General features: G+C 42.4%; 1 protein-coding gene across 1 annotated transcript in view; it reads left to right on the top strand.

Annotated features, from left to right (window-relative positions):
- LOC126176685 (dopamine receptor 1) overlaps positions 1–25,742 on the top strand; it is a 1,014,936-nt gene that overhangs the window by 423,051 nt on the left and 566,143 nt on the right. The window contains exon 2 of the mRNA XM_049923847.1: positions 15,924–16,078. The gene's annotated coding sequence lies outside the window, so the exon portion shown is untranslated. The remainder of the gene's footprint in view (positions 1–15,923; positions 16,079–25,742) is intronic.

Below are 25,742 nucleotides of genomic sequence, written 5' to 3' on the forward strand. Positions count from 1 at the left end.
TGAATCAAAGACTGCGGGAGAACCGGAACCGAAGAGAATTCATGCATTTCGTATGTGGTGCTACTCAGTGGCGAAGCGTAGCGTGTTTTTATAGCGGTATGCTGAGAATTACGAATTTCGAGAAAGGAAAAAGACTATTAATACAAAAACTAGCAAAATAGAAGCTCTGTAAAACTAACTTAGTTACATATTTCTACTAAGTTTGAAAGTACTACAGAAACTGTTATGAATAAACTCGTAAAATATTAAACAGATACCCATTAGTAAAAGTATAGCACATAAAACTCACCCTTACATCTTTTTGTAGATTCTATCCTCCTGTCCTTTTTATAGGCGTAGTCATCGATAACACGAGAGACTAACTCCTGTCGTTTGGTTGAGGATTTCACAGTTCCCTCCTCCATAGCCAAAACTGCCAAGCCATTGTGTTGCGAAGGTTGGTTTTAACACGTTTTAAAGGTCTCGTGCTTCTTTAGCAAGACGCAGTCGTTGCTGGAACTGCAGGAACCAATGACAGTAATTTCACACATTCAGTGAACACGTTCTTTAATCCATTGTTTTTAATGGATTTAAGCAGGTCCTGAGGCTCTAGACATTTATCCTCGCTACTGTAAACAAACGCAAGTCCTCCTTTCAGTTTTTCGCTGTCAAAGAAATCATATGTTTTAAGTACACTAATATTCTGAAAATACTGAATACCTTGAATGATTATCATTTGAACCATATCGGCCCGTGGGTTCAACGTCAACATCGATACCGCGGCGCAACACCACCTACCAGTAAAATGTGCCTACGATTATCATTGTCACTAAAACCGAAGGTAATGGACTTGTGCAGACGTATGTACGAACCGTACCGTCATATCAGTGACTTTGAAAGAGGGCGCATTATTGGTACGAGAGAATGCAATGCATCCATCCGGGAAACTGCTGCTCGTGTGGGACGAAGTGTTTCTGCAGTGTAACGGGTGTGTGCACAATGGTTCACGGAAGGTCGTATAAGACGACGAATTGGGACAAGCCGCACTACCCAGACCACACCCCGAGAAGATCGACATATCTTCCGAAAGGCATTGCAGGACAGATCTGGTAGCAGTTGAGCTGAACAGTGTAACACATCGTACACTATCAGGAGTGGCAGTCCGTCGCCGTTTATTATGGGTGTAGGAGATCGCTCCCCACACCATGATGCCGGGTGTTGGCCCTGTGTGCCTCGGTCGTATGCAGTCCTCATTGTGGTGCTCACCTGCACGGCGCCAAACACGCATACGACCATCATTGGCACCAAGGCAGAAGCGACTCTCATCGCTGAAGACGACACGTCTCCATTCGTCCCTCCATTCACGCCTGTCGCGACACCACTGGAGGCGGGCTGCACGATGTTGGGGCGTGAGCGGAAGACGGCCTAACGGTGTGCGGGACCGTAGCCCAGCTTCATGGAGACGGTTGCGAATGGTCCTCGCCGATACCCCAGGAGCAACAGTGTCCCTAATTTGCTGGGAAGTGGCGGTGCGGTCCCCTACGGCACTGCGTAGGATTCTACGGTCTTGGCGTGCATCCGTGCGTCGCTGCGGTCCGGTCCCAGGTCGACGGGCACGTGCACCTTCCGCCGACCACTGGCGACAACATCGATGTACTGTGGAGACCTCATGCCCCACGTGTTGAGCAATTCGGCGGTACGTCCACCCGGCCTCCCGCATGCCCACTATACGCCCTCGCTCAAAGTCCGTCAACTGCACATACGGTTCACGTCCACGCTGTCGCGGCATGCTACCAGTGTTAAAGACTGCGATGGAGCTCCGTATGCCACGGCAAACTGGCTGACACTGACGGCGGCGGTGCACAAATGCTGCGCAGCTAGCGCCATTCGACGGCCAACACCGCGGTTCCTGGTGTGTCCGCTGTGCCGTGCGTGTGATCATTGCTTGTACAGCCCTCTCGCAGTGTCCGGAGCAAGTATGGTGGGTCTGACACACCGGTGTCAATGTGTTCTTTTTTCCATTTCCAGGAGTATATATATATATATATATATATATATATATATATATATATATATATATATATATGCATTTATGCCGATGTACCATAGGTTTGTTTTCTAAATATTATTCGTATTTTTACTCTGGGTCTTGCCTAGGGAAAACTATACTATCGAACGATTACATCGATAGGTCGTGTGGAAAATCAAAGTGTTTAGCATCTTTGGCAGTGTTAATTCTGCCGCGTGCAGCGCGGGCAGAGCGGAGTCTGGCTGGAGTAGGGCGGTGGAGCAGGTGTGTTGAGTGACGCTCCCACGAGTTTCCGCGCTTCCGGCGTTTGGCAGCATGTAATTGCACTCGACTTGTTATGATAGTTTCTGGCACGGTGTCCCGGACGGGAAACATTAGCTGTCACACATCAAGAGCCCGTTTCGCCTGGTGACCGTGTCGAGAAGAAGGCGCGCTAACATCCAGCTTCTGCAACAGCTACGGCCGACAGTAAGTGATTGTCACCACCTCCTCGATCGACGACTATAAACCTTCAATCAACCAACAAGGAAGACTGAAGGTACATAAAGTTTTAGAACTGAATGGCAAACCTCAGCTTTTCAAACTGTTCCATTTGCGTCACTAAAATACAGCAACTTAGCATGAACCTTTATTGCTCATTGTCCCAATCGCATTACCAAGCACGGTCCCTTCCTTTTCCGAAAAGAACCTGAGTGTCTTTGAAATTCAAACGCCAGCATTAAAGTAATATCATTACATTTCACTGCTTTAATTTCAAAGTTCTGTTAAAGTATTCATAGCTGGCTACAATATTTGGATTACACTAGCACAAATTAAGAGAGCGAGTTTTGTTACCATATTTTAGCTTACCTGTGACTGCAGCTCAGCTTGGTACGTACTAAATTTTACTATTGTTAATTGTTCAGAATCATTTAATCCAAGTTCAAAGTTAAATCTCTTATTTCTAAATTGCGTAGATTCAAGTAGCTTTTGAGATGATTGTTGAGGTAGCCCAAGACTAACCTTATTTTATTTAATTTCGTAGTACTTCAGAAGCAAAGTTCGCTATTAATTTCAGTCACTAAATTAACTATCAGTTTTCCGGTTTCATTAATTCTTTCGCTAAATTAAGTCAGAGTGTAGCGAAAGTTATTACTTCTGACAAACATTCAGTTTTCACACAACACGTGTCAACCTTCAGTTGCCCCGCTTTTAGTGCTAATTATATGTGCATTAACCTTTCTTTTTCGGTTATTATAGTAGTTGTCCATAGTACTGGCGACCGTCATTTCCCCAAATCTCAAATATCTAATTAACGCAAGTTAATTGTTAACGTAACGACCGCACATTTACTTTCTTTATTAACTTTACCCTTTTTCAAAATTAATTTCCACCAATTTAATTTGAATTTTTCCTTTCATTAAGATGTAACCCTTCCTCCCTCTTTACCGACAGATTAATTTCGGAGACGATTGCTTTTCCCAAATTTCCATTAGGTGAACGCGGTTAATTTTTCACTGCCATTAAGGTCGATAAGTGTAGGGGAGGTTACAGCCTTATAGTGTGGGATGCTATTGGGTACAGCCACAAATGGCAGTTGGTGTTTGTCCAGGGCACTGTGACCAGTGTGACCTATGTGAATGACGTCCTTTGACCCTTAGACACACGCCTTCCGCACAACACCACAGACGTTATTTTTCAGCAAGACAATGCACTACTATATGTTTCTGCACGAACACGTGCATTCTTGGTGTCACAGGCTTTCAGCCTTTTGCTCTGACCTGTCAGATCACCAGACTTGTAACCAATAGCAAGTGTTTTGGATGTGGTGAAATGACGGCTGCAGGACCATGACCCAATACCAACCACCACAGATGATCTTTGGAACCAGATGAATGCAACATGGATGGCTGTACCATAGGACGCCATTCACACCTTATAAGTGTCCATGCATGGAACAAGTTAACAAGGTCCATAGTGCACAGTGTGCCAGTTAGGCAACACTGCACATGCTGAAAAGAAGAGACTGACATGCTAATCATTTCTGCAGAACATAGTAATATAAATGTCTTGTGATTATGAAGATCCTACCTCTTGTTGTTCAAGGTGCTCAGTTTTTTTCTGAAAATGAGTGTAATTTTTTAGATTCACATGTCGGGAAATTTGTTTGGCCGACTATAGCCTGAGAAGTTTTTCTCATTTACAAGTTCTGTAAAATATATTTCATGAAAGTCCTGGATACTTTCCATGTTAACTACTACTGTATCAATTATTTCGAATGCTAGCGTTTTCAATTTCTGAATACATGCTTCTGTTGCGTTAAAACTAATTTCAGAAACTAATGCTGAATTTATATGGCTCTTATCTTTCACCATGCTTTTCAGAATAATTTCCTCACATCTTAACCTTTCAACAGCCTTAATGCAGTTTTCCATTTCCAGCTTATAGTTTCTTATGTCCACAGTTTTACTTTGGTAGGTGTCAAACAAGATCTTGTACGTAGGAAAATCGAATTGTACAGCTGCAGTGTGTGCATTGTGTATTAAACTGGGGACCTAGAACCGACGGAGAGGATTCGTCCCGCCGTAGCCGTCGGTGGTTCACACCCCCACAACAGGCCACAGCAGTCCACACACCCCACCGCCACCCCACGCCGAACCTAGTGTTATTGTGGGGTTCGGTCCCCAATAGTCCTCCTGCCTCCCCCGCCACCTCCCCTCCCACGGGAACGTTTCATACCAGCCGAGTGTAACCCCAAGCGTTTGAGTGGTAGAGGATTATGGTGTACACACATACGTGGAGGCAGTGTTTGCGCAGCAATCGCTGAAATAGTGTAAGTGAGGCGGAATAAGGGGAACAAGCCAAAATTAGCCGAAACAGATGGAAAACTGCCTTAAAAACCATCAACAGGCTGGCCGGCACACCGGACCTCTACACTAATCCACCGGGCGGATTCGTGACGGGGACCGGCACGCCTTTCTTCTCGGGAAGCTTTGTCGATTTGCCACAAAAATATTTACTTGAGTAATTTGTCTACGAGCATAGAGGATGACAGGGTTCAATTGGAGTGCGTAGCAGTGGATAACCTGAGGATATGCTTGTTTCATAATACAATGGACACTATAATTTTTCCCTGCCATTGAACTACAACCTTCTTATGTTTACGATACTAATTTGTTTTTATCAATATGCCAACTGCTTAGCTTAGCACTTGAAACAAAGCAGTGGCTATGCCTTATGCACTTTGGTCACGTCATAAAACCCTACGAATCTCTTTTATCTTCCTCTGATTCGATATTTGCAAAACGAAAAATTATACTCAATTCACTTCTAGTTAAGACATCCGCTGTTTTGTCGGCTTGTACTCACGTTAAAGGACCATTTTTAAATTACCTTGAAATTTTTTCTTTAACAACATTCATAATACAAGCTATTAACGCATTCTGTTTATCAGAGAAGGTGCCTTTAAATACTCCAACGGATGTTAACTAATTTTCATGTATGGTTCTCTTTCTGCTAAGTAATCCCGAAGATCTAAATAATTTCCTTCTTTAACCGCTGCCTCAGATTCGTCATGATCTCGAAGACTCTTGCCCTGCTAAAAAACAGATAGTCGAAGTAAGTCTCTTCGTTATATATCTGTTTCTATCATACATCTTGTAATGTTTCAAAGTTTCCGGGCCTGTTGCTTCTGAAAGGGTATTGTCATTTCTTATTGTACCTAGCTGATTGTATTTAACAGCTGCTGTAATATGGAAATGCAACATAGTTTTTAGCTTTGGAAGGGGAATTTTGGGGACTCTCTTCGCCGACTCCGCGCTTACACCTTTTAAAACAGTCTGCACATTCCAAATAATACACAGAAAAAACAAATTTTTTTTCCTAACAACGCTGCCACTTAAGCTCTTTTTTTAACTGTACCATTGAGTCTGAAAACGTCTTACGAATTTAAGATAAGATTTTTTAATAGACAGACTTTGCTTCGGCATTCGTTCTTTCATCAGGAGTTTATCTTCCAAAGTGAGACGTAAAAAGAATGCTGGGTTTACAATTAAAAACTTAATTTCATCTTGTGATGAAATAAACGCGTCAATGTAAGTCTGTGGTAGCAAGCAATACCATGAGTTACAAGACAATGATTTAAATATTAGACAACTTACAGTCTTCCTTTCGACAACACAGTGACAAGGCAAATAAACGCTGGCGCCTCACACGTGACAGGGCACACCGAAATATTCTTCATTAATCAGTTAATAACTACCGCTACTTAGTACATTTTAACTACAAAATTCATGTTACAAGTTTCACCATGATCACGTCTAGACACAGCACTGTTGATATTAAAACCTACAGACACACTGCAGAACTATCGACGTTTGAAATTAGTAACACAACACTAAATTTTAATCTGAAGAACAATGAAAAGACATAGGCTATTTCCTGTCATCTTCAACAACATGCAGTGATGCTTTCATCCCGTTCGTTGTGGTCGAGCGGTTCTAGGCGCTTCAGTCTGGAATCGCGTGACCGTTACGGTCGCAGGTTCGAATCCTGCCTCGGGCATCGATCTGTGTGATCTTCTTAGGTTAGTTAGGTTTAAGTAGTACTAGGTTCTAGGGGACTGAAGACCTCAGATTTTAAGTCCCAAAGTCCCATAGTGCTCGGAGCCATTTAAACAATTTTTGATGCTTTCATATTTATTTTCGATGAATTATTAATATCTTTTTTGTGTTTTAAACAAACACTTAAATTAAGAGGTAGTGGTTTTTTTTTCCATTCTGCTGCTGCTAGCGTGCTAGACGATACGAAGTAGCGCTCTCTGGTAGGGAACTGCTGAATCACTTGTTATTTCACTTAGGCCTGTATCCACTTGCTGGCGAGAAGTAGAAACACATCAAACGCCAGCTTTTAAAGTCCATATCCACGATCTAGAAACCACAGGCTGCCACATGAAAGAAACGCATGCTCATAACAAGCACGGAATTCCGAGCCGCAATTGGTTGTAAAGCTAGAGGAGTGACGCATTATCCTGGTGAGTGGAACTACGAAATTCAAACGTAAAATATTTGAAAACATTTACGAGGGTCCGTGCTCGGATTGGGTTAAATTCAGTTTGGACGAATTATTTTGGAATTTTTTGGCTAGGCTCAGCCTTAGAGCCTTAATGGACGCTTCGCCGCTGGTGTCACAAGAGAATGTTGAAAATTAGGTGGTCTGATAAGGTACGTAATGAGGATGTTCCCCGCAAAATCAGCGAGGAAAGAAATATTAGGAAACCACTGACAAGAAGAAGGGACAGGATGATATGACATCTGTTAAGACATCAGGGACGACATCCATGGTACGAGAGGGAGATGCCCGCATCTCGTGGTCGTGCGGTAGCGTTCTCGCTTCCCACGCCCGGGTTCCCGGGTTCGATTCCCGGCGGGGTCAGGGATTTTCTCTGCCTCGTGATGGCTGGGTGTTGTGTGCTGTCCTTAGGTTAGTTAGGCTTAAGTAGTTCTAAGTTCTAGGGGACTGATGACCATAGATGTTAAGTCCCATAGTGCTCAGAGCCATTTGAACCATTTTTTTTAACTAGAGGGAGCTATAGAGGAAGGCAGAGGCTGGAGCACAGGCAGCTAGTAATTGAGGACGTACGTTGCAGTTGCTACTCTGATATGGATTGATTAGCACAGGAGAGGAATTCGTGGCTGACCACGTCAAAACCATTCAGAAGACTGACGACTAAAAAAAATTAACAATCTTCGAAATTTTTTCTTCACTTCTATTGCGAAAATTTGCTAATTGTCAAATTTCACGACTCTATGTCAACGGGAATCACCCTTTAGTTTGCGAGAATCAAAATATGTGACGTGCCTAGCCGTATATTTTGACTGCACTGACATAGACGCTTACAAGTACTACACCACCAAAGCACTATAGACCCAGACAATTTCAAATTGATAAGTCTACCCGTTCTTGAGACAATGGGGTCTTTACAGACGGACTGACAGACTCGACAGACCATTGGACGGTTCGATACCAAGTAACTTTTTTCGTGAAACAATTACAAATTTCCGATTTTCGGATTTTTTCCTTTAGTTCTACTGTGCAATCGTGATTCTTACCTAACTTTACGACTCTAGACCAAAGGAAAGTACCTTACATGTTTTAGTGAGTGAGTTTGCGAGTGTAAAAGTAAGTGACGTAAATGGCCATATCTCTGATGGCATTCACTTAGAATCTTACATTTATTGGTTAATACGTCTACCCGTTCCTGAGAAAATGGGGCTTCAACAGAGAGATAGATAAACAGAAAGTCGGATAGCAACTAAAAAAAAATTCGTGTGATATAATTACAAATTAACAATTTTCGGTTTTTCCCTTACTTGTGCTGTGAAATCTTCCTTCTTGCCAAATACAATGATTCCAGGTCAACGGAAAACACGCCATATGTTTTGATAAGTGATTTTTCCAGTGTCAAAATATGTGCCAAAGTTGTCGTAGCTTTTAAGTGCATTGACTTAGCGACTTTAATTTTTTACACCTCCGAGACGCTAGATCCATGTATGTGACACGAATTTTTAAGTTGATACGTCCATCCGTTCTGAGAAAAATGGGTTCTAAGAGTCAGACGGACTGACAGATAGACAGAGAAACAGACAGTGACAAATGGACAACAAAGTGATCTTATATGGACCACTTTTCACTGATTCAGTTAAAGAACCCCAAAAACTAATATTATGGTACATATAGCTATGACACTGCGGTAATTATTAATTTTAACAAAATACATAGACGAATTCAGGGAAAGGTATGAGCAATTCTGTCAGAGACGACCAAGGACTTGTATGTGCAGTTGAACAGACCGGATATCAATATCAACTAAAGTGAAACAAGGATAAAAGTATATAATCGAATTAAATCAAGTGTTAAAAAGTAGTTAATGAGTTTTGCTAATTGAGCAGCTTAATACTTTATGATGGCCTAAGTAGAGATAATATAAAAAGCAGATTGGCAATAGAAAGAAAATAGTTTCTCAAAACTAAAAATTTGTTAACAAGAATATAATTTTTAAACTTTTTTACACCAGTCTGAGTTGCAAACAGTCACAGCTGATACTTAGTTTCGATAGCAGCCAGTGATCATCTTCAGCTGTGAAAAGTCACTATTCTTTAGAACGAACATAGTCACAGCTGTAAATTAAAGGTAACAGCACAACAGTAAGCTTGTGAAAATATTTTGTGGCATTTTAAAGTTCTAGATGTTGTGGAATATTGTCAAAAGTGTGCTTTTTTTCTGTCACCTTGATTACAGCATTGCCTGATTAAACAAATTTTTACTTTTCACAACTAGTGGTTAATAAGATCTGAAAATGGCTATTACATGTGATCGAAACTAATTATCAGCTGTAACTACTTGCGAGGGAGAATGGTATAATCAATATTTTAAAAAAAATTAAAAATTATTGATCAACCTCTCATGGCAATATGCTATCCGTTATTATAAACTTAAATATCAGGAAATCTTTTTTGGGCGTATATGCATGTAGCTGCATAAAACCAGTCTCGGGACTGAAGATCACAACAACATGCATGTAGTACACCCTTTTGTGGAAATTAAACGTGGCCGATAAACAGTTTTTCAAAAAGCGCTTAGAAGCATTTGAAATACGGTCTTACAGAAGAATGCTGAATATTATATTCGAAATGAGGAGAAAAGAAATTTATGGTACAACTTGCAATAAAAGAAAGGATCGGTAGATGAATAACATAATGACGCATCAGGGAGTACGTTAGTAAGATTAGTGTGTGGGATGTGTGTAAATATTTGAGTGGGAGACCAGGCCTGAATACAGAAAGCAGGTGAAAGGGGGTGGAGGCTGTATAGTCATTCAGAGATGAGAGGGGCTTGCACAGGGTAGACTAGCATGGAGAGATGCGTCGGACCAGTCTTACGACTGAAGACTGCAGCAACATGCGACACTACCTAACGGTTTCTGCTGAGTAATTGCTCTTCTAATCAGTAGCCCATATGAGCCAACCAGCTGTGTCTTTATCTGCTGGTACGCTTACTTTAGGTACTTGTCCTACACAGGGCTCTGTTTTAAAAAGAATAGCACGGTTTAGTTATAGGGTCGAGCCGCGCACATCTGTTTTCATGCCCCGCAGGTAATAACCTGTAGTGATGATCCTGCAGTAAAATAGTCTATTCATTGGCTAGGATTTCGAGTTAATAAGAAGTACAAAATAAAAGTTAAACGAGTAATTTTAATAACCTGGGTTCTGTTCTAACATCTGTGATTTATGTACAAGACAGAGAATTATTTTGAATAAGGTTTATTCAAGAAAGGACATCTCAGATGAACGGGAAGTGGTCCTACGATACTCTTTTAAAATACAGACAGAAAATACACTTCATGTTTTCGCGGCGTAAAGACTGTTCCATAAAATTTCGGGCGTGCAGCTGCATCAATTCAGTTTCTTCTCCTAATATTTCGGCTGAATACCGTCCAGCCATCTTCAGAGCGGGCTGAGGTGACTAACGCACCACCACTTGCTCCTTCCTTTTGAACTCAAGGACCGAACCACTGCGTGTGCGGCCATACGATACACAAGGCGCCAGAGAAGTTAATAGCTTCAGCTTGGAGAAATCATGAAATCCGGCAATTTCTGTAGTTAAACCACAAAGACGTCGCGACGGTACAGTTCTCCGTGCCACATCGATATCACCCTGTGGATCGACTGCTCAGCCATAGATTTAATTTCCATGCACATGTTAGACCTCTTTGCCGCCTGTCAACGTCTCTAGCGCCTTGTGAATCTTTGGCCGCAGACGCAGTGGTTCGATCCTTGAGTTCAAAAGGACGGAGCGAGTGCTGGAGCGTTAGTCACCTCGGCTCACTCTGAAGATGGCTGGACGGTATCCAGCCGAAATATTACAACAAGAAACTGAATTTATGCGGCTGAACGCCTGAAATTTTATGGAACAGAAAATACACTTACCAAATGCTGTGAAGTTACTTGAGGGCATTACAAGAATGGTAGCAAAATCCCCAAACTAAATAGTCATGAAAAATACGCGAAAACTAAGTTCATTTCGTAATCAGCATAAATGAAATATCCACCAGTTAAAAAAAAAATTCGAAGTTCGAGATGATAATTCGCAGATTAACACACGTGATTCAAAAATTGTAACCCATACTCTGTCTATCCTCAGTTCTGTAATAGAAGCAAAAGAAAAAGCCTCATACTCTGGGGCACATTCAGATCTCTCGCGAGTCTCTTCGAAAGTTAGATTACTACAGTAGCCGCTGACCTCCTAGAATCATGCATCTTAGCAGCTAGCCTGCCCTCTTCCAGCTCTCGGTTCAATGTGTCCACAGTCGCTCCCTTGAGCTCTTCACTCAAAAAGCCCCAGTCAACACTTCACTGCCATGTGTTTCACTACTGTCTGCTTTTCCATTGGCTGAAGACCATCGGCCCCAAAAAATATATCGTTCTTACGTGCTACAGACATGATTTGACTCATCTTGACCACTTTCATAACGAAACTAACATATTACAACAATATTTAAATGAAAAAATTGCTATAGACCTTCTGTTACATATGCCTTCTTGACAGAAGTGTCATTTGATTCTCTTTGACGAAGTATGTTCCGCTTACTCATGTAACTGACCACTTTTAAATTAGAACAGCTTTTTAACGGCACTTGCAATCAATATTTAAATAAAATTGCTGAAAAAATAGTAAATTGTTCATTAAATAAATGCAAAAGTGTGACAGTATATGAGATTCTGATGCTGTGTTCATTTTCTGTGTAAATGAGGAGGATACAATGTTCTGACAAGCCTTTATTGCAATGAAAATATACAAAAAACGTAATAAATCAAGAAATAAAATAGTTACAGATCTGTAGGTTTCAGGATGATAGCTATAGTGCTGTGGAGGTAAGATCCGGTAATTGAGCGAACCAAGCAAAGTGCGACTGTTTCCTGACTTGTTAAACTACGAATATAGGCCAGGGAACGCAGCCCTGTCCACGCGTGATTCCACAGGACAGTCACCATGAAGATTTATAAGAAAGAGCAAAAGTTTGTAACCGAGAATGTTGAAATAAACATCCTGGTTCAGATTCACAGCAACCTGAATGACTGGACCAAGTTATGGTACGAAAAGTATCTCGAAAACATCATAGAATGACCTCCAGCCCGAACTGCCCCTCGACACAATTTAAACGCCTTATTGTGACGTCGGTGCATATGTCACTGTATATCATCTGGAAAAAGAGGCAAACCCTCAACATTGCACTCCTGCAGCCCTCTGCTGTTCAGTTTCTGTGTTGTTTGGCCCTTTGAGCATGTGAATCATGGGGTCATTTCCAGTGCACACGTCATTTCAGGTGACCCAAATTCTGATCCTGTGTACCACTTTTCTTCAGTGTTTACCACAAATTTTCCTGTTCACAGAATCAGATGCTTTCCTTACATCCAGAAAGGCTTAACCAAATCTCAAGTTTCTTCTTAGTATTTTTCTATCAACTGGCAGAGAATAGAAGCTGCTTGTACTGTCTCTTTAGGACAAGAATCAAGAATGGCTGTCAGAATGTAAAATTTCCCATTAATGGCCACGGCGACATCATTTTCGCATTCAAATCACGTATCTGTCACGTTGCCTTATGGTGGTTGACTATGGTTAGCAGCAGCAGCTGATAACCATTTCGTACTGTTTATGCCTTGTAAGTACCATCCAGAGAAACAGGGTGTGCGAAGAATCAGATAAAAGGAACACCTGGAATGAAAATATGATAAGTGCCATCGGTTTCTCGTCAGTAACCAGTGCACGATTTGTCTGATACCTGATAAACTTCATAGAAGACAGTGGAAGTGGGGAGGCATGCAATCCGAGAGGGTCAGCAGAGAGGTATGTCAGGCAGGTTTTGGGCCAGCATCATTTACAGATGGCAGACACCTCCCATGAGTACGGAGGATAATTTGAGGGCTACATATTATCAAGTCAGAATCGCAGAAGTGTTTCCCAGGCCTACAGTCATCGTTTCGATAACGCGTTCGTTGAATGCCATCATGTATACCACGTTGCGAAAATCTGTCTCCAAGAGGCAAGAATCAACTGAACTGAACATCCTGCAGCCTGCTGGAACACGTTGAAACTTGCACCTGGTTATCGCGCAGGGGAGGTCACTAGTGCAATAAATTTGAGCATCAGAAACCCTTAAGAAAACAGAATTATACAGCTTCATGAATGCACAGATAGTATTATGAATGTGTGAAGGTGTGTAAACACTGGTTAATCGTTTGTATTTTGTTTAAAAAACAAGTGACAGAAAGAGCTTAGCTTCTTGTAACCCTCTTTTCCGCGCCCCTTCTGGAACGACGGCTATTATAATGTGGTGATATTTCAGTTTCGTATTTCTTGGATTAATAATACAGTCTTGAGAGGAAATATGTTATTATTTAATATTAACATTATTTTCAATATTAACATGATTCGTTGTCGTAAAATTGGTTTTTAATATTTTTACAGGTTTTATGACGATGGGTGATGATTTAAGCTGGACGGTGCTAATACGGTGATGCCATTAACAGCTGCCGTTACAACAGACTTAAACACACATCAAATGGTCGGTAATAGAAGCTGCATTCATTCTCAATTTATTACACGAATTCCTGTGTCTTATAAAAAATGATAAATCAGAAAGCCAATACAAGCACCGAACTACCGAGTCACGGACACGCATCACCGTGTTAGCAGCGGATTTTAAAATGCGCAAGGTTTAGTAACGCTGTGTTACCCCGAAGCAGATTTTGATTTTACAGATGTCCGAAGATGCGCCCTTACTTTCAGGAAGTCTCAGTTTAGATTATTGTTTTACTTTTATTTGACAACAGTATCATTTGTTTTCTTTCATAAGGCTTATGTTTTCAACCTCAGGTCCCACTCAAACTAAGCCCACCAACGTTGGTGCATATGCAGGTGGTGCAAACCTTGATTTGACCAGTTTACACCACTATTGCAGCAACCTTTGCAAGTGAAGCAAACTTGAACCAGATCGTAGGCACCGTGTTGCAGATCGCGGCTCCCTGGGAAAAGAGCTGCCCGTGCTGTGTCGAGAGGCACTGGCTGAAGGGAACAAACCTCCGTGCAATATGCTGGCCTGTGTAAAGCCAAACACTGCGCAACCTCAGTTTAGAACCAGTGTGTGGTTACTGTGTTGTAGGGTTGCAGCGTGCTGGGAAGCAAGATCCCTTCGCAACTTTGAGAGGTGTCAGCTGAGGTAGAAATACACTCCTGGAAATGGAAAAAAGAACACATTGACACCGGTGTGTCAGACCCACCATACTTGCTCCGGACACTGCGAGAGGGCTGTACAAGCAATGATCACACGCACGGCACAGCGGACACACCAGGAACCGCGGTGTTGGCCGTCGAATGGCGCTAGCTGCGCAGCATTTGTGCACCGCCGCCGTCAGTGTCAGCCAGTTTGCAGTGGCATACGGAGCTCCATCGCAGTCTTTAACACTGGTAGCATGCCGCGACAGCGTGGACGTGAACCGTATGTGCAGTTGACGGACTTTGAGCGAGGGCGTATAGTGGGCATGCGGGAGGCCGGGTGGACGTACCGCCGAATTGCTCAACACGTGGGGCGTGAGGTCTCCACAGTACATCGATGTTGTCGCCAGTGGTCGGCGGAAGGTGCACGTGCCCGTCGACCTGGGACCGGACCGCAGCGACGCACGGATGCACGCCAAGACCGTAGGATCCTACGCAGTGCCGTAGGGGACCGCACCGCCACTTCCCAGCAAATTAGGGACACTGTTGCTCCTGGGGTATCGGCGAGGACCATTCGCAACCGTCTCCATGAAGCTGGGCTACGGTCCCGCACACCGTTAGGCCGTCTTCCGCTCACGCCCCAACATCGTGCAGCCCGCCTCCAGTGGTGTCGCGACAGGCGTGAATGGAGGGACGAATGGAGACGTGTCGTCTTCAGCGATGAGAGTCGCTTCTGCCTTGGTGCCAATGATGGTCGTATGCGTGTTTGGCGCCGTGCAGGTGAGCGCCACAATCAGGACTGCATACGACCGAGGCACACAGGGCCAACACCCGGCACCATGGTGTGGGGAGCGATCTCCTACACTGGCCGTACACCACTGGTGATCGTCGAGGGGACACTGAATAGTGCACGGTACATCCAAACCGTCATCGAACCCATCGTTCTACCATTCCTAGACCGGCAAGGGAACTTGCTGTTCCAACAGGACAATGCACGTCCGCATGTATCCCGTGCCACCCAACGTGCTCTAGAAGGTGTAAGTCAACTACCCTGGCCAGCAAGATCTCCGGATCTGTCCCCCATTGAGCATGTTTGGGACTGGATGAAGCGTCGTCTCACGCAGTCTGCACGTCCAGCACGAACGCTGGTCCAACTGAGGCGCCAGGTGGAAATGGCATGGCAAGCCGTTCCACAGGACTACAGCCAGCATCTCTACGATCGTCTCCATGGGAGAATAGCAGCCTGCATTGCTGCGAAAGGTGGATATACACTGTACTAGTGCCGACATTGTGCATGCTCTGTTGCCTGTGTCTATGTGCCTGTGGTTCTGTCAGGGTGATCATGTGATGTATCTGACCCCAGGAATGTGTCAATAAAGTTTCCCCTTCCTGGGACAATGAATTCACGGTGTTCTTATTTCAATTTCCAGGAGTGTACATCCCTACCAAGCGCCAACCTCGTCAGTGTCAACCATATCTCAGTCGCAGTCAGAACTAGTGTGTGGCCACGGTGTTGCAAGATTGTAGCACAGTGTGAGGCGAGCTACCTTCACGGCGCTCAAGGATGTTGGCTTAAGTGGACAGATCTCCTTGCCATGTGTCGGCCTCTCCAGCCACTGCCCCAGCCTCGGACTACAGCCAGCGTGTGATCGCTGTGTTGCAGGGCTGCCGCGCTCTGGGAGGTGAGCTGCCCTCGCGGCGCTGAAAGGCGCCGGCCGAGGCGGACAGACCTCCCTGCCACGAGCCAGCCCCTCCACCCACTGCCTGAGTCTCAACCTCTGCCTCCGCCTCACGGGACTCACTTCTGCGCCCTTCACGGTGAGTCACGCCTCTCACATGGCAGCATGCCTCCAGCTTGCTAATGCAATACCTCACAATTCTGACCACTTGGCTGAGTCACATTGTCAGCAAGCACGTGCAATGACGTGACACCAGTCGTCAGTACTTTCCACGATAAAAAAAGAAGCATCTCGTATCTAACGTGTATTGTGTCGATTAAAATGATTTGTGCCTTCATACACACCACATTCATAATTTATCTGTCAAAGGAGTGTTATCAACGCACAAAGTGCGTGACATGTTCACTGCTAATCTGTTTTACTCGTCAGATGCTGAGAGTGGGCGTAATACTATTTATAGAAGTTTTCGGCAAGGTTGGCCTCCCAATATATTATTGGAAGACGACTAGTAACCACTGGTTTGCCTCTCTTCAGTACTAACCTTAATGAACTAATCATATTTGGCATTTTTTCAACTGAGACACACCACCTGTTACACCACAATTTCTTCACGATAAATTTAGGCCATGGTGCTCAAGAGAACCCAGCTGGACAACAGGAGATCCTCTGTCAGCTGGAGTGCAGCAGCAACACATGGAGAAATTTTGGTGTACGTGGTACTGCGAATCAATGAATATATTATTGTCGGCTACACCATTAATTCACCAGTTTCTTCAAATTTTAGCCCATTTATTGGCATGGGGCGTCTTTGCAGCTATTTATGTCATTGATATTCCCACATTGGATCACCGCTATTTCTACCGTTTCGATAAAACAACTTTATCAACAGTGTAAGGTCTTTCTTCTCAATAGCCATTGCGTTTCGCGCGGCAGATTAGAAATACGTATCAGACAGATACTCGAACTCGCGACCTTTTCCTTTCACGGGTGGGTGCTCTACCGACTGAGCCACCCAAGCAGAACTCACGACCCGTCCTCACAGCTTTACTTCCGTTTGCGTCTCGTCCCCCTGCCTTCCAAACTTCATAGAAGCCAAGAAGTTTCATACCACTGCACACTCCGCTGCAGAATGAAAATTTCACTCGAGTAACACCCCCAAGGCTATGACGGAGCCATATCTGCGCAATGTCCTTTCTTCCAGGACTGCTAGTGTTGCAAGTTTCTACGAGTCAGAATTACCTGGCAGGCGCTTGGCCTAGCTCATTCCAATCGTTGCAGACCTCACGACGACTGCTGTTCCTGCTTTCTACTAGACTACAGTATTGACGTCATCCGAAGGTCAACACCGCTAGCACACTGACCACGAGCTGCTAATGGCATGCACTAAAGCACTGCTAGCCAAGCCAATCTGTACTGTTTGTCTCAATTGCTCTGAGAAAATTTTTAGTACAAAAGGGCCTTTGTTGTTGCATTTTAGTTTAAATGTGTGACTCAAAACGTTAATTCACTGAGAATAGGTTCTGTAAAAGTAACAGAAATCGATTTAACCATAAAAATATTTTTAATTAATTTATTTCTTAATAAGAGCAAGAAATTTTATCAAGTTCCGTTCTTGGCCATTTTAATGTTTATACTGGGGATAGTACACTGAGGAACCCTGTTTAGTTACAGTATGGCGCGTGCGTATGGTATCCAATTGGTTAGTAACGTAAAATTCTCTTCCCTATGATTCATCCAATGATTAGTAGAACCTACTTCAAACTTGTGGCCACAATTATTAATGAATGAGCCGGTTTCACAACTGACCGGGGCCCTTAATATCGGGACGTCAGTTTCCAGTTATATATTGCATGGAATCCCTTTTGAGACACATTCGTGCTCCTTGTAGCTGGCGTGTCTCTATGCTCGTAACGAGTGGAGACTAGCGATCTGACAACAGTTAGGAGAGCTTTCACCACGGACTGTTATCGGAGCAGCGCACATCTTGCAGCAGAAGCGCTTAAGCTAAAGCAACGTATACGCGGTACACATTCGCTGGAGAGGGAGTTCAGTGTTCTGTTGCCGGTATACAACCGAAGATGGCCAGAATACTGTGCCGAAATATCGTAGCAGTAAGTTACTGACATCCAACAGTTTGTTGAGAATTTCATGTAAAAATCTATATACCGCTATAAAAGTAATATTTCTAGAACTAACACACCTAACCATTTTATTTGATGTTGAATGCAACTACTGCACTCAAGTACAATTACCATAGTTAAAAATTTTATTGAAATAGTTTCGTAGGCCATATTGTATATTAAAACAATTACCACACAAATAGTTTCCTGTAATAGGCCTAAAAGGTTAATTACTTCAACCAGGTACAGTCGTCAAAACACAAAACCTCGTGGCATCAAGAGTCGGGAAAGATTTCTTTGAATGCTGCTTATGTACCGGATTCCATAATGGACGTTTACTTTCCTGAGGTAGTTGCAAGAGAACAGAACCACACAATTTTGTCTTCTTCTTGCTTTTAGTTTTAAAATCGTCATACACTGATATAATGACATAACGACGAAATACAGAGCCTTGTACTTTATTATTCGTGGAGCACTTAGACAAGTAACACTACGCTAAGCAGCCAAATTCATGTTCTTTAAAAGTGAGATCATCATTTTCTTTATTTTATGGTCTCAACCTGAAACGGTTCTTCCATTCCTGTATCACAGAAAAAGAGAAAGCTGTTCATGAAATTATCACAGATATAAGGAGTTGAACGTATATTACAAAATCGTATGTCGGTATTTTACTACAACATTATTGTTCTAGAAAACTAAAATATCTTGATATTTTGATAGAACTTATAGGAATTTGTGCTCATGACGAACGAGATTTCCGTCATTTCCCTTGTTATGAAATTCTCAATGATAAAATCCGCTACAGCTATAAAAATTATTTATTTCTAAAAAGGAAAGCGTTACCCGGTTACAGGAGATGTGTCCCATCTTCAGGTGCATTTGATAAATTTTAGACGAATGGTAGAACCTATTCATAAGGTTAAAATAAACGATGACGTAGCCTGCCATTTGCTTGTTTACAACGCAAGAGTCGATTCTGACCGACTTGCCTTTAAATTTAAAATACTTCTCGGATTCTTTTGCGGGGAGTTGGAACCCCAACATTAACTCGTCTTTTCAGCTACCTTCTCATGCCATTAAAAAGTATATCATTCTACTTAAAAAACGTATTTGCTTCAGTATCGCGAGCGATACACTTTTTGACAAACAAAAAAAATGGCGATAGTGTATTATAATTTGCTGTAAAGCTCATTTAGATATCTGGAACCGTTAAAGGAATAAAAACGGTGGTACGTCAAACGTGACTCACCTTGTATATTGCACTGTGCGATCGTATAGCGCCTGCGAAGTATTAGTCACATTAATGCAGTTAAAAAATAAAACACATGACCACTAAAATAAAGAGAAAATGTTTATGTATGTCTGCATGTAATTCAGTTGTTGTGCCAAATGAACAGAATAATACCAGCCGTCTGATTACACAAACTACTTGGGTAAATGAAAATGCATACACATCATCTGGACAAAGTTTTCATAAACGATACGAAGCGTGTAAAGGTAAGAGTGACTGAAATGAATACAAACTCTTCGGATTAAGTGACGAAGATGGCTTCCGGATCAATCCTCGTGGCTTCTCAGCTCGCAAAGGCACAGTGGATTAGTAATGCCACGTGAAACGCATGTCCACTAATGGCAAAAACTGACTGTGGAATGAAAGAACCTGGCGAGTGATTAACGAAATAATTTTGCAGCCAGGCAATGCCTGCTGATACTCCAGTAACATAAACCACGTCTCCAAGCAACTACACTGCGACAGGTCGCATTCGACACCCAGCCTCCTCGCCTCGCTGCTGTCCGCACCAGACCAGCCAACAGCCCAGCACCGAAGAGGGCGTATTTGAAACCGAGGCAACGCATGCTCTCAGAACCGTGAACCATTCGGTTGCCCAACACTACCGGAAGCACCTGAAAGCCTGCACCTTTCGACTCTCGTGGACTAAACCTCCAAAGATATTCGTGATGGTAGCCGAAACTGAATACAGAATCACCATTATTTGCTGTGATATCTACTTCGCGAAGTTAATAAAACATCCAAATAATGAAACAGAATATTGCAAGTGGCTATTTAGCAGGCAACTTTCGTCACCTAAACTTGTGAAATTGAGGCAACGAGACAAGAGAAAGGAAGGTTTCCGACGCGTGCAGTAGATATCAATAGTAAGTATCCTTTTTATGTGTGTAGAGAGTAAGAAGGAAATTGTACCTAATCACCATCATTTATGCTGTTATAATGATAAGAGATATCATTTTAGTTTACTGAAGTATATCATATGACTAATGAAAATAAATATATAACCCTTGTTGAAAGCCGGGAATATCGTTTCAAGGGTATACTTCGGTCGCTAATCACATAGGAATCAACGCTGATAAACATTTAAAATTTAATAAACATACGTATGCAGATAGTTTTCTCATTCCTGTTATTCTTGTTCATCCTCCCATTCCTCTCAATTTTTCCGCCAGAGTTCCATCGTCTTCGTAATGCAACTCCTGTTCAGTGTAACGTGATCACAACACCTTAATCCAGTCGTTCTTGAAACTGGCAGATTTCACTTCATCACATACACTGCAAGGTTTCATCTACCGAAACAAGCGTAATTTACGTCTTTGAAAAGCTAGAAAAAATTAATAACTTTTACCATTCCTGTATAATTATTATTCAATAATACAAAATAATAAATATGTTTGACTAATTGAATTCCTTTGTGCCCTTCTCCAGAAGACAAAAATTCTGTTCATTATATGGCCCATTCCCACAGAAAACCGCTACATTATATTTGGCCGTTTTTTTATATTTAAGTATTACTACTTAAAACCATACGCTCTTCACTGTTATTTGTCGCTCCTGCTTCTTCAGGTTACATATCACTCGCATTAAGTGTCGTAATAATTGATTTGGAAATGCAGCAGACTTATGAACAGACTTGAAATATCCTAACCTTCAGATCTGATGACAGAGACTCCAGCGACAAACTGATTTGTTTACCCTGGCAGCAGCTTACGATATATTTTGTAAGTTAAACACAGTTTTAAAGATATTCCAATAAGTCTGAAACGCAAAAATTTTATTTGGTGTGTTGAGAGAGTCTACTTTCCTAGGTCACAAACTTTTGTATCCGGTAATGCAGTATTCTCTTAGTTGTAGCAAATTTCCCGTCTGATTCTAAAAGTATTATTTTTGTTTGTTCTCTTGAGTACGAGTCGGAAAACAGAAACAAGAAAAACAGCATTTTTTGAAATACCTCAAATTTCGCTCTTAAATTATTGTATGTAAATACTGGACTTCTGTTTGTCAGTATTATCCATTTTTCCTCAGAGAAATTTTAAGGACGTAGCCATAATTTATAGAGTAGTTTTCTGTTGGTCTTAGAATGGTCGTTTCACATCAGCCTGAAGGAATTAGTCGAGGTGACACTGAAAGAGAAATCTATGTAAGCGTCCGTCCATCTCAAGCCAAGAGCAGACCCGTGAGAGGAGAGCTAATGTTTAGTCTGCAAATGCTACGTCACACGGGACCCCTCCATTGTCCCAGTGCTTTACTAATCCGGAACCCTGTGACATCTTGATTATTATGCAGGTCTGGCTCAAGCTCTCTCTCGATTTGCATAGCGGGCTCCCCCTTGAATAACCGCTTACACAGGCCACACCGTCGTAACCCTTCATAAAACGAGCATTTGGAATATAATGCTAAAAGACACTCAAATAAACTGAATAATAGGATTTCCAAAATCTTGAATATCAATACAAAGCATGAAAATATAATATTCAATTCAGATTTTTTCTTATTACCCATTTTGTATTATGAAGATAACCCTCCCTCCAGCAATCCAACTGCACCCTAATGTCCTTATTAACTTACGGAGAAAGGCAATAACTTTGGTGTCAAGGTATTTCTCCAGGCACATATTACTACCGTTTTTATATTATTTTTTCATTTCAAGTCCACGGATTTATTTTAACATCAACATCTCAGTGTTTACTGTCGATTCTCTTGTAATCAACGCACCATTTCCGTTCAACATTCGTACAATGCTTTAGCCTAAAGGTGCAAACTTAAGTGCGACTATCATTCTGAGAAGGCTGAAGTTTAAGATAATCGTCAGGAAGAATCATTTTAGAAGAGATGCGATATTGAAGCACTGGAGACTGATGATATGCGTCTGACGTTCTCAGACTGTACACAGTGCAATAATGCACACACCAGTAGACAGTTAACTTGAAGGGGAATAGACATCCCGAAAAAAATCGTTACACACATTGCACAGACAAATGTTGATACAAGAATGATAACCGTCAATAAACCTTAAGGTACAGAAAAGTACTTCAGTTGATTGACGAAAGAAAGAAATACAAACAGTTCAGGGAAAGAAAGAAACGTATCGGTATAAGCCATTTAGATATGGAATCAATAGGAAGAAGCCATACCAAAATTACTACAAGAAGATTCTGAGGCAATCAACAAGGACACTGTCGTCGGTAGAATGTAATAGGCAAATAAGAGGGCGTGATAAAAAGTAATGCCTCTGAATTTTTTATTTGAAAACTCTTAAAGCTTATTAATAAAACAAACGATATTAACGGTCTAAATTTTTATTCCTCGTATCTACACATCTGCAGCTCTCAGAGTGTACATGGCCGTGCGTAAATTAACTGTGTTTGTGCTTGAAAAACTGCGTGCTGTAATGGAGTCTAGAATTCAAGGATTTCGTCCACACGTCTCCTTCAGCATGACAATGCAAGACCACGCACGAGCGCTTTCAGATCTGTAACAATCCGACGCCTTGGGTTCACTGTCATCGACCTTCCGCCATACAGTCTCGACTTGGTCCCATCAGATTCTCATCTGTTTCGAAAAATTATAAAACACCTTCAGGGCCTTCAGTGCGATAATGTTGAAGAGGCGTAAGCAGAGGTGATTGGTTCAAATGGCTCTGAGCACTATGGGACTCAACATCTTAGGTCATAAGTCCCCTAGAACTTAGAACTACTTAAACCTAACTAACCTAAGGACATCGCACACACCCATGCCCGAAGCAGGATTCGAACCTGCGACCGTAGCAGCCTCGCGGTTCTCGACTGCAGCGCCAGAACCGCACGGCCACCGCGGCCGGCAAGCAGAGGTGGGATTGCGCCTGCGGTAATAATTTCAAACGTTCTACAGTGATGGTTTGACAAACTGGTCTCTCGTTGGGAGAAATTTTTTCGTCGTCAGAGTGTCTATGTTGAGAAATACACTACGTGATCAAAACTATCCAACTTGGATGAAAATAACCTACAAGTATTTCTGGAATTCAATATGATGTTGGCCCACCCTTAGCCTTGAAGACAGCTTCCACCCCCGCAAACATACGTTCAATCAGGTGCTGAAAGATTTCTTGGGGAATGGCACCCCATTCTTCACGGAGTGCTGCACTGAGGCGAGGTATCGATGTCAGTCGGTGAGGCCTGGCAGGAAGTCGGCGTTCCAAAACATCCCAAACATGTTCTATAGGATTCAGGTCACGACTCTGTGCAAACCATTCCATTACAGGGCTGTTATTGTCTTGTAACCACTCCTCCACAGGCCGTGCTTTATGAACAGGTGCTCGATCGCGTTGAAAGATGCAATCGCCATCCCCGAATTGCTCTTCAACAGTGGGAAGCAAGAAGGTGCTTAAAACATCAATGTAGGCCTGTGCTGTGATAGTGCCTCTCAAAACAACAAGGGGTGCAAGCCCCTTCCATGAAAAACACGACCACACCATAACACCACTGCTTCCGAGTTTTACTGTTGGCACCACACACGCTGGCGGATGACGTTCACCAGGCATTCGCCATACCCACACCCTGCCATCGTATCGTTACATTGTGTACCGTGATCCGTCACTCCACACAACGTTTTTTCACTGTTCAATCGTCCAATGTTTACGCTCCTTACACCAATCGAGGCGTAGTTTGGTATTTACCGACGTGATGTGTGGCCGCCCGACCAGGAAACCCAAGTTTTCTCACCTCCTGTCTAACTGTCATAGTACTTGCAGTGGATCCTGATGCAGTTTGGAATCCCTGTGTAATGGTCTGGATAGAAGTCTGCCTACTACACATAACGAACCTCTTCAACTATCGGCGGTCTCTATCAGTCAACACACTGGGTCGGCCTGTACGCTTTTGTGCTGAATGTGTCTCTTCACGCTTCCACTTCACTATCACATGGGAAACAGTGGACCTAGGGATGTTTAGGAGTGTAGAAATATCGTGTACAGACATATGACACAAGTGACACCCAATCAACCTACCAAGTTCGAAGTCCTTGAGTTCCGCGGAGCGCCCCATTCTGTTCTCTGACGATGTCTAACAACAATTGAGGTCTCTGATATGAAGCACCTGGCAATAGGTGGCAGCACAATGCATATCATATGACAAACGTATGTTTTTGGGGGTGTCCGGATACTTTTGATCACATAGTGTATATATGTGAACACAAAAAATAAAGATGTACAATGTTAATAACGTTTGTTTTATTAAAAAAGCTTTGACAGATTTCATACACATTACTTGCCAGTACGTCCTCATCACCAATAAGGGGGTGAAGAGAATTCCATACTAAAACGCAGAGAAGATAGCGGATTGCTTAAAAAACAACAGAACTTCTATAGTGGATGACACTGTCTGTGGATATGATGGATGAAGGGAGCTGATTCGGAAGACGTAGACGATCAAGTATTAGAGCCAGAGTGTAACAAAATTTTGGAAGGCTTGTAATCTAATAAGACAGAAGATATATATAACATTCCTTCTGAATTCCTAAAATCTAAGGAGAAGATCAACCAAACAATCACTGTAGCTATTTTGTACAATGTATAAGGAGAGAGACATACTATCTGACCTCAAAAACGTTACCATCAAAAAAGTCCCCAAGACAGGTGACACTGCTAAATGCTTAAATTATGACACAATATGTCTAAGTTTCGTACATCCAAGTTGCTGACAAAAATAGAAAACAAAAGAATTAAAACGGAAACTGAGGATCTGTTAGCTTGGCTTTAGGGAAAAGGCAGTAGAGAGGCAGTTCTGAAAATATCGCTTGATATTTAAACTAGACGTAATACAAAGGAAAACACTTTTCTAAGACTTTCTGTATGTTCGAAATTCTCAGAAAAACAAGTAAAAGATATAGACGGGGCAAGAACCAAGGGGTAGTAGTAAGAATGAAAGTCCAAGAGCGAAGTTTTTGGGTAAAAAAGTTCATAAGGCAAGGATGCTGTGTTTCGCCCCTAGTATTCAACTTGTAGCGCGAAAAAGCAATGACGGTAATAAAAGGAGGGTTCAACAGCGAGACAAAGCTTCTGGATAAAAGGATGTCAATGAAAAGATTAGCTGATAAAGTAGCTATGTTCAGCGAAATTGAGGATAAATTTCAGGACCTTTTACTGAAAGATATAGTCTCCTGGACATGAACCAAAGAAAGGCGAAAGTTGTGAGGAGTAGCAGAAATGGAGTAGTGATAAGATTGAGGACCATGCAGTGAGCGAAGTTAAATGAATTCTCCTACCTTGGAATCAAAATAACGTATGATGCAGACGCACAGGAAGGCTGTAAGAAGCAGACTATTACAGGCAGACAACGGAATCTTCGTTGAAAAAAGTTACTAGTATCGAACACAAGCCTTCATTAGAGAGAGCAATATCCGAGTATGTATATCTG

Source organism: Schistocerca cancellata, chromosome 3 (genome assembly GCF_023864275.1).
Source record: "Schistocerca cancellata isolate TAMUIC-IGC-003103 chromosome 3, iqSchCanc2.1, whole genome shotgun sequence".
Taxonomy (NCBI): domain Eukaryota; kingdom Metazoa; phylum Arthropoda; class Insecta; order Orthoptera; family Acrididae; genus Schistocerca; species Schistocerca cancellata.